General features: G+C 32.7%; 1 pseudogene; it reads right to left on the reverse strand.

The window, feature by feature from the left end:
• Positions 1 to 3,537: 3,537 nt before the first annotated feature.
• Positions 3,538 to 4,466, reverse strand: LOC122199836 (annotated as a pseudogene).
• Positions 4,467 to 9,424: the final 4,958 nt, after the last annotated feature.

A 9,424-nucleotide genomic window follows, 5' to 3' on the forward strand; every position in this document is an offset into this window, starting at 1 on the left:
TAGGTAATATCAACATTGCAACAATATGTGTTCTTCGTATCCAGGAGCATGGAATCTTTTTCCATTTTTTGTGTCTTCTTCAATTTCTTTCATAAGCTTTCTAGTTTTCAGTGTATAGTTTTTTCACCTCTTTGGTCAGATTTGTTCCTAGGTACTTTATGGTGTTTGGTGCAACTGTAAATGGGATCGATTCCTTTATTTCTCTTTCTGTCACTTCATTATTGGTGTACAGGAATGCAACCGATTTCTGTGCATTGATTTTATATACTGCGACTTTGCTGAATTCATGAATCAATTGTAGCAGTTTTTTGGGTGGAATCTTTTGGGTTTCCATATAGAATATCATGTCATCTGTGAAGAGTGAAAGTTTGACCTCCTCTTGTCCAATTTGGATGCTTTTTATTTCTTTGTGTTGTCATATTGCACAGGCTAAGACTTCCAATACTATGTTGAATAACAGTGGCAAGAGTGGACATCCCTGTCTTGTTCCTGACCTTAGGGGGAAAGCATTCATTTTTTCCCTTTGAAGATATTGTTAGCGTTGGGCCATTCATATATGGCTTTTATGATCTCGAGGTGTGCTCCTTCTATCCCTACTTTCATGAGGGTTTTTTATCAGAAAAGATGTTGTATTTTGTCAAATGATTTCTCTTCATCTATTGAGAGGATCACATGGTTCTTGTGCTTTCTTTTATTGCTGTGAGGAATCACGTTATTTGTGTTGTAGATATTGAACCAGCCCTGCATCTCAGGTATAAATCCCACTTGGTCAATGTTCCTTATATTTTTGAGAGACAAAGGGAGAGGCAGAGTACAAGCTGGGGAGTGACATAGAGAAAGGGAGGGGCAGAATCTGAAGCAGGCTCCAGGCTCTGAGCTGTCAGCACAGAGTCCAACGTGGGACTCAAACTCATGAACCACGAGATCATGACCTGAGCCAAAGTCTGATGCTCAACCGACAGAGCATTTATTCTTCTTTATTTTCTGGATATAAACAAAGTTCTCAATATTTCAATCTGTTTACATTTTTACTTGGTAAAATAACAACAGATTCCCAGATTTCTTATGGGAAAACATAGAAACCAGAAGTCTGAATATATTGATAATTTCTACCAAGAGAATTACTGAGCATTTTTGGCACTGAATTTTTAACCTAGTCTAGATTGACTAGGAAAAATTAAAGTTATTTTTACCAAGCTGAAAATAAAAACTTGCTTTTGAATATAAGAGCAGACTATCCCTGGTGTACTCAGGCAATTAGGAATATTTATTCTTACAGCATGAAACACATGTGTGCAGCAAAATGAGGAAAACATTTTATTAGGTGTGTAGATATGGTTGTACTAATCTAAATTTCTATAGCAAATGAAGACATTTTAGTTCATAACTCAGAACTACCCACAATATATGTGGGAATTTGAGTTCAAAATTCAGGAGAATGTGAATATAGGATACAATGGAACCTGTAGGTGTGATTTCAGGGCAGACTTATCCTTAAGGAACCACAACAACCATGGGTGAATACCAGATGATAGACATATTGAGATAAGTCTCTGTTAAATCAGAGAAGTACTGAATCCCAAACAACCTATAAATCCCAGATAACACAGCGATCCTAAAATACTTCTGTGCTTCCTAAACAATGTAGAGAAAGTGTGGATGCATACTTCTCTAAGAGATGCAAAGACGGTGAGAATGGCATGGAACTGTGGCACTCAGTGTATTCTAAAGATGAGGAAAAGTAAGGAAGCCCAGACCAGAAATAAACCCATGAATATATGGTCAACTAATTTACAACAAGGAAGTTAAGAATATACTATGGAGAAAAGACAGACTATTCAATAAATAAATATTCTATGTAATTTGCAGTTGGGAAAGTGGATGGCCACATGCAAAAAAAAAAAATGAAATTAGAACATTATCTTAAACTCTACACGAATATTAGTTTAAAATGGACTAAATAGGGGCGCCTGGGTGGCTCAGTCGGTTGAACGTCCGACTTGGGCTCAGGTCACAATCTCATGGTTCGTGGGTTCGAGCCCTGCATTGGGCTCTGTGCTGATGGCTCAGAGCCTGGAGCCTGTTTTGGATTCTGTGTCTCCCTCACACTCTGCTCCTCCCCTGCTCATGCCCTGTCTCTCTCTCTCTCTCTCAAAAATAAATAAACATAAAAAACTTTAAAAAAAATAAAAATCAAAATAAAATAAAATAAAATGGACTAAATAAAATGTAAAAAGTGACATGATAAAATTTCTAGAAAAAAACAAGTGGTTAACTTCTAGACAGAGGTCTATATAATTAAATGTATTATATATTATATATATATATATATAACATATATAATATATAACATATATAATATAATATAATTAATATAATATATAATATAATATATTATATATGTATATGTATTATATATGTTATACTATATATTATATAATATATTATCTTACACTAATGGCAAAAAGAACAAAAGTAAAAATAATCAAGTGGGACTATTTCAAACTAAAAATTTGCACAGCAAATAGAACCATCAACAAAATTAAAAGACAACCTATTGAATAGGGAAAATATACTTGGAGGTCATATGTGTGAAAAGGGGCTGGTATGCAAAATATATAAAGAACACATATAATTCAAAATTTAAAAAAAAGAGTACAAATTTGCAGAGTTGTGAGGAAGGATCATTTTCTGAAGAATAATCAGATGGATAAAGATACAAAAAAATGAATATCATAAGTTATCAGGGAATGCAAATACAAATCACAGTGAGATATCATCTTAAATATTTAGAACAGCTATTATCAAAAAGACAGGGAATAAGAAGTGTTGGTGAGGATGTGGGAAAATGGGAGTCTCTTCACTATTGCTGGGAATGTAAACAGGTGCAGTCATTATGGAGAAACCTATGGAGGTTTCCCATGACATTAAGAATGGTACTACCATATGATCCATCAATTCCACTGCTGCATATTTATCCAAATAATACAACAATACTCCTTGTAAAAGATATGATCTCTATGTCACTTACAGCATTATACACCATAGCTAAGAAGATAAGATAGGGAAACAACATAAGTATCCTAAGTATCCATTGATGTGTGTGTGTGTGTGTGTGTGTGTGTGTGTGTGTGTGTGTGTTTGCATTGATTTCAAATAAATCTGGCAATGTTATAGCATTTCTTGTTCTTTTGTCCTATTTTATCTATTTGGGGTGATATGGTAAATATATTAGAACTATTATAATGGATAATACCATCAAGTTGGACTGTTTCCAATCTCATTTCAATGTATTAATAAAATCTTATTACCCACATATTAAGGGGAAATATATGCCATTTATATTTATTGAAAAACTCCCACAATAATAGAGTAATTGGGAATATAAAATTTATTTGTCAAGTGTCAATTATCTTAATTTTCTAGATTAATATAATCTTTGTCTTCAATCTTGGAATGGCATTGTTCCCAATGAGTGTAAAAGGTGAAAATGATGTATTTCTAAAGCAGCAGGATTAATGAGAACTTTGTCGACACTTATACAGAGCAGATCCTCTGAATCAATCTTCTCAGGGTTCCCATCACCTCCTTGTTTCTCAGGCTGTAAATGATGGGGTTGAGCATTGGGGTCAGGATGGTGTAGAAGACGGCCAGAATTTTGTCCTCTGTTAGAGTTCTCAGCGATCTTGGGTGTAGGTAAGTGTAAGCAAAGGGTGCATAGTGGAAAGTCACCACAGTGAGGTGTGTGCTACAGGTGGAATAGGACTTCTTCCTCCCTTCTGTTGAGTGTATGCGGCAGATGGTGAGGAGAACTCGGCCATAGGAACATGCAATGCCAATGAAAGGTAACACAAGGAAGAGTGTCGTGCTCACAAACACCGTGTACTCATAGACCCAAATGTCCATGCAAGCCAGAGTCAACATGGCCGGGACATCACAGAAGAAATGATTTATGGTTCTGGATTGACAGTAAGGGATATGGAGGGCATATACAGTGTGAGCACAGGAGTTGATCGAGCTCATTATCCAAGATCTTGTTATTATCAGCACACATACTCTTTTTGTCATATGAATGGCATAGTGAAGAGGAAAGCAAATGGCCACATAAGGATCATAAGCCATACGGGCCAATAATAATCCTTCTGCACCAGCTAAGGTAATGAAGAGGAAACTATGAACTCCACACCCAATGAAAGAAATCAACTTGTTTCCAAAGAGATAATTGGAAGCCATCTTGGGGACAATGGTGTAGATGTAGTTCAGGTCCATGAGGGAGAACTAAGTAGAAAATACATGGGTGTGTGGAGATGGATGTCCAGGAGGATGACGATGATCATGGACAGGTTGCCAAAAAGAGCCATTAGGAAAATGAGAAAAACAAAAATGAAGAAGAACAGGCCAATTCCTGATGGTGGGGATAATCCCAATAAGAAAAAATCAGTAGATGTTTGGTTACTATTTTCCATGGGACATTAATTTAGCTTTCCCTAAAGAGAAACATGCATTACGTACAGAAAATTAAGCTCTTGTTAATTCATTATTTTCGTTCCAAACTGTGATTTATTAATGAAACATTGTAACTCTTAAAAAACTTAACACATATTTTGATAAAACAAACCTGCCAGTTTTAATTTCATAGATAAAATATTTATAGGACATGCATATGTCTATGAAATATTTCATAGACAAATCTGTAAATGTCTAAGAATAATATATTTCTGTAATGATTTTATTGAAATATATGTTTTATGTTTCTACATAAATTTAGATATCAACATCAGAACTTATAGGTTTTATAATATACTCATTGTAAATCAATGTAAATGCATAACTTATAGACCCATATCTGAATACATTTTATGACCCTTAGACAATGATTTTTCCTTCTATAATTAAGCACTATTTCTGAAAATAGAGTAGCCTATCAGTCATGCTCACATACTCTTTTTTTTTTAGTTTTCCTCCAAAATCTTGCCAAATCAAGCTTTCTAGATCCTAAGCATCATTATCTGCTTTTTCCCCTAGAAATCTACAATTAATAATTATTGTCAAATATGTTTATATGAAGCATATTTTTTCTTCCCCCCTCAACATTCAAATGCTCTAGTTTAGGAAACCCCTTCCATGAAACCTTATTCTGTGAATTTGTTATAGTTTACATGACTCTGCTCAAGCATTATGAAAAGATGCATATTCTGTTCATCTGCTTCTCAGCAGTTATTTAACATTATGCATTGGCCTTAGGGCACTTTTCCTTACCCAGTCCTTTTTCCCTCTTGTTTTTCTTATTTAAAATTCTTTCTATTTCTAGATAAGTATGAGAGTTTATCCATATATGTATCACCTCTTTGTCATTAAACTCAACTAACATAATAATGAGAAAAAATAAGCATAAATTTAAAGAAACTGGGAAAGAGAGAAGAGGAAGGAATCAGAGATAAAAAAAAAAGTTAAGAACTTTTTTGGGAAAAAAAAAAACTTTAAGAAACATAAAAGGAGAAGGCAAAATGTCATTTTGAGAGTATTCTACGTGGAAATGAGTGGTGGGAATCTTCTCCAGAGGAATACCATCAATGAGTAAGCTCAGTATGTTATACCTAGAATGGATAGTAGTTCTTCAGTCTCTAATGCTCTTCTAGAACCAAAGCCATTAAATTCTTGAGGAAGGCTTTACATGAAAGACAGATGTAATCACACCCCCACCTACCCACACACACACCTTTACACACAGACAGACACTGAATTAAAATGATTGGGATAAATGCAAGAAAACATTTCAAAAAAATCTGATGTCTTCAGAGAAAAATGAGAATTTGTTAAATATAAGTAAAAAATATCATGTTCTATATAAACTGAAGTGCCAAATATCAATAAAAGACTTCTGGAAATAAAAAGGATAATAATTAACATAAAAATTAATGAAAGTTTCAAACAATCAATTGATGAAATTAACCAGAAATAGTGCAACAATGAAACATAAAATTTGATATTAGAATGATAAGAGAATGAGGAATAGTATAAAATGACCCAACATATACTTATGGATATTCTTATAAATGCATATGACATCAATTTATTTTTGACAAAATATTTACTTATTTTACATGTTATACAAAACAATTTTAGAAACCATTATACATGAACTACAATGTTCAAAGAGGATGCAAAGAACACAGAAAAATAAACTAGAATTAATTTATCAAATGGAATTTTCATGAAAACACTAGTTTCTTGAAAACAGTTTCTTGGTAATTCTTAATATAAGCTAAATAGGTGCTCTAAAATCTTATTGAGAGAAATTATGATAATATGAGAATAAATATATCCAGTAGTATAAATAAAACAAACTCATGTTTCTTAATGATGTTATATATTTTATATGCAAACAATAAATTCTAGAAGATGGAACAATACCATCAATGCATGTCCTTAAACATAAAGTTGGATATAACTCTGTTGAGAGAATGGGGGGCTAGAGGTGGGAGGAGAGAAAAGGTTGATGATATAGGGAGGAGGTGAGACTTAATCCACAGTGGCCTAAATTACAAATCATGGTCTTGGTATTTGGGATTTAAGAATAAAGCATTAGAAGATAAGCATATTGTTTAAAACACAGGAAGTATTGGAAAAGATTGTAAAATAATTTGAAGTATTAGCTTTGGGTTTCAAGAGGAGTGGGTTATGGGACCATCATTCAACTCTGTGGTTTGTTGATGCCATGTCCATACATTATTTGTATAACATATTAAAGTGATATAAAAGTAATTTCAGTTCCTAATTTACATAGTAAAATTAGTGCAGATGTGAATCTCCAAATCCACTGTGAAGTACTTGCAGCAGGGTTAGGGTCTATGTGAAACAACTGATTTTCAATTATTGTGTGCTTACTGTCGATGTGCAAAGGAAATACTGGGAGATCTAGCTTTGTTTATAAAGTGGCATTTGGATAGGCATGAGAAGAGCATATTAGACTGATATCATGGCTATAATTTGTATTAGTAGTTTCAATTATCAACCAGATTGAAAATGTAATAATTGTAATTACCAAGGACATTAACATTGTTACTACTTCTATCTTTTATATTTTATACAGGGCCAGTTATGACAAAAATTCCATGAGGTAGTTAGTATTATTTCTGTTTAATCATGAGAAAAAACAACACAGAACAAAAATAATGCCATATCACATGACTGCTAAGGCAGTGATTTTGATTATCTATCTTCCTTTGTTCTTACATGCTAAATAACTTGCCATGTGATATCATTGAAAGAAGTTTTGCATCTGACAAGAAAGCCACCATAGCTATTAAATACCTGTTTCAAGATCTAAAGTAAAGAACTATATTTTTTAGGTAAAATGATAAGATTATTTCCCTTTTATTTTGATTTTACCCAGTGAAATAATGAAAACTAATCTATTTACATACCATGTGGAAAAAATTGCACCTGCTTCAATCTTTTAAATTTCACTAAAACTTTGGTTTGGTCCTCAGCATTACTGGCAATATGCAGTGGAGAAAAAGGGACACAAATGGTTTCTAGGTGAGTTGGAGAACTAAACCTTGAACACAAACAAGGTCCATACATGGTAGAACAAATAGAACTATACACTTTCAGTGGCCATCTCCACTGGGTAGGACCTAACATGTGTCAAGATTTGTACCAAGAATCAATTTTCTTTAATCCTTTAATCAACTCTTGAGGTTGATATAGCCATAAATATGGCTATGGATGTTTGCAGATGATAAATCAAGTTTCAGAGATTTAAGTGAATTCTTGGGATTTTCTGCCTGAATTTAAATGCTTGGTAGATAGATGAAAATATTTATATATTAATTTTTATTTTAATTTAATCTTATAACTAAAAATTTTGGTAACAGTTATGAAATAAAAGATTATTTTTAGCTGCTCAAAACTAAAAGAGAAATAAAAAGAAAAATATAAAGCTATTAAAATAAAATTTACTATAGATGCAAGAGAGTCAAGAAGGTGTGTAAGTTCCTTTAATGACCAAATGAATTGGATAAGTGCCTATATTTTCTTCATTTCAATATCTTTCCTCTTTCCTCTAATTTGATGTTTTAATTATATTTCCAGTTGCTCCCTGCAGCAATACAACTTTAATCCATGAGGTAGAGAATACCCACAGCACTCCCAGATCCTCTCAATCACTCCCAGGTCCTCTAAATGAATTCTAATCCATGTTTTGCCCCAATATCAGTGTCCTTGGGTGATTTTGTTTACAAAGAAATGTCCTCCTCTCTATTATCTCCTCTGTAGATCAAGTTGTAAATGTATATATTCAGTTCATTCCTACATCATGGTGAAGGAAATTCTCTTATGTCCAGTTTAAAAATAAATTCCATATTACCATTTTAATTTAATTTAATTAATTTATTAGGCATTATTTAGCTTGTATGTATTATGTTTCTCATGTTTCCCACGTTTGTATTCAATTGCAAACAAAATTTGTAAAGCATGTCACTTTTTTGATTCACATATTTACAGAATAAATAGATTTTTCAATATAGGTTCATTATTATAAAGATGAAACATGGATTCCAAGTGATTAGAAGTAAATTATTTAAAACTATAGAGTGATCCAGTGGCAGATCTGGAAAGGTGTCCTCTAGATACTAGACAATATAGAATTTTCTTCTGAAACAAACTAATTTCGAAGAAAAATCTTTCAGATCATTAAATAGTCTGGTCACATTAGATTTGGTCTGATTATTTGTATAGCTGTAGCAAGAATATACATTTGCCAAAGAAGTTTTCCATTGCTTTGTTGAAAATTTTATAAAGAATCAGACTACACTTTTAAAAGTATTTGAATGTAAAAAAAAAAATCTTCACCAGTTTTCATATAAATTTGGGTTGCTTTTTCTCTTTTCAAAAACCCTGGAATATTTTGAGTGCTGAACTTTACCAAAGGGAACTTTCTTACTTCACCTGTAAACAAAAAGTTCTATAAAAGATCACATTTTTCCCCCCCTAAGACAACCGGAACTTATTGGTTCCACAAAGTCTACCTTAGTTCTTTAAAAAGATTGGGTATACTTTTATCTCCATGTCCATAGATTGTAACTGTTTTTCCATTCCTATCATGTATTTAGAATTAGCAGGATTGTGAAATGGCTTTCATTAACTGAATCAGATGACAAGAGGAGAGTCTTCTGGAGTCTAGCCAAGCATTGTTCTCTACAGTATTTCTGCTTGGAGATATATATAAAATTTTCATCCCTTTTAATGTTTCTATAGCAGATTCTACTAAAAAAGAACAAACAAAAAGTCATAATACTTTAGTGACTAAGGAAATAATAATCTTATTAAATATTGAAGCATTGCGTATTTTTAGATGTTTAGAATGTTATAGAACTTGTGATCCATGAGGATTTTATTGTAAAAGGAGATCTAATATGTA

Source organism: Panthera leo, chromosome A1 (assembly GCF_018350215.1).
Source record: "Panthera leo isolate Ple1 chromosome A1, P.leo_Ple1_pat1.1, whole genome shotgun sequence".
In the NCBI taxonomy this organism is placed as follows: Eukaryota; Metazoa; Chordata; class Mammalia; order Carnivora; family Felidae; genus Panthera; species Panthera leo.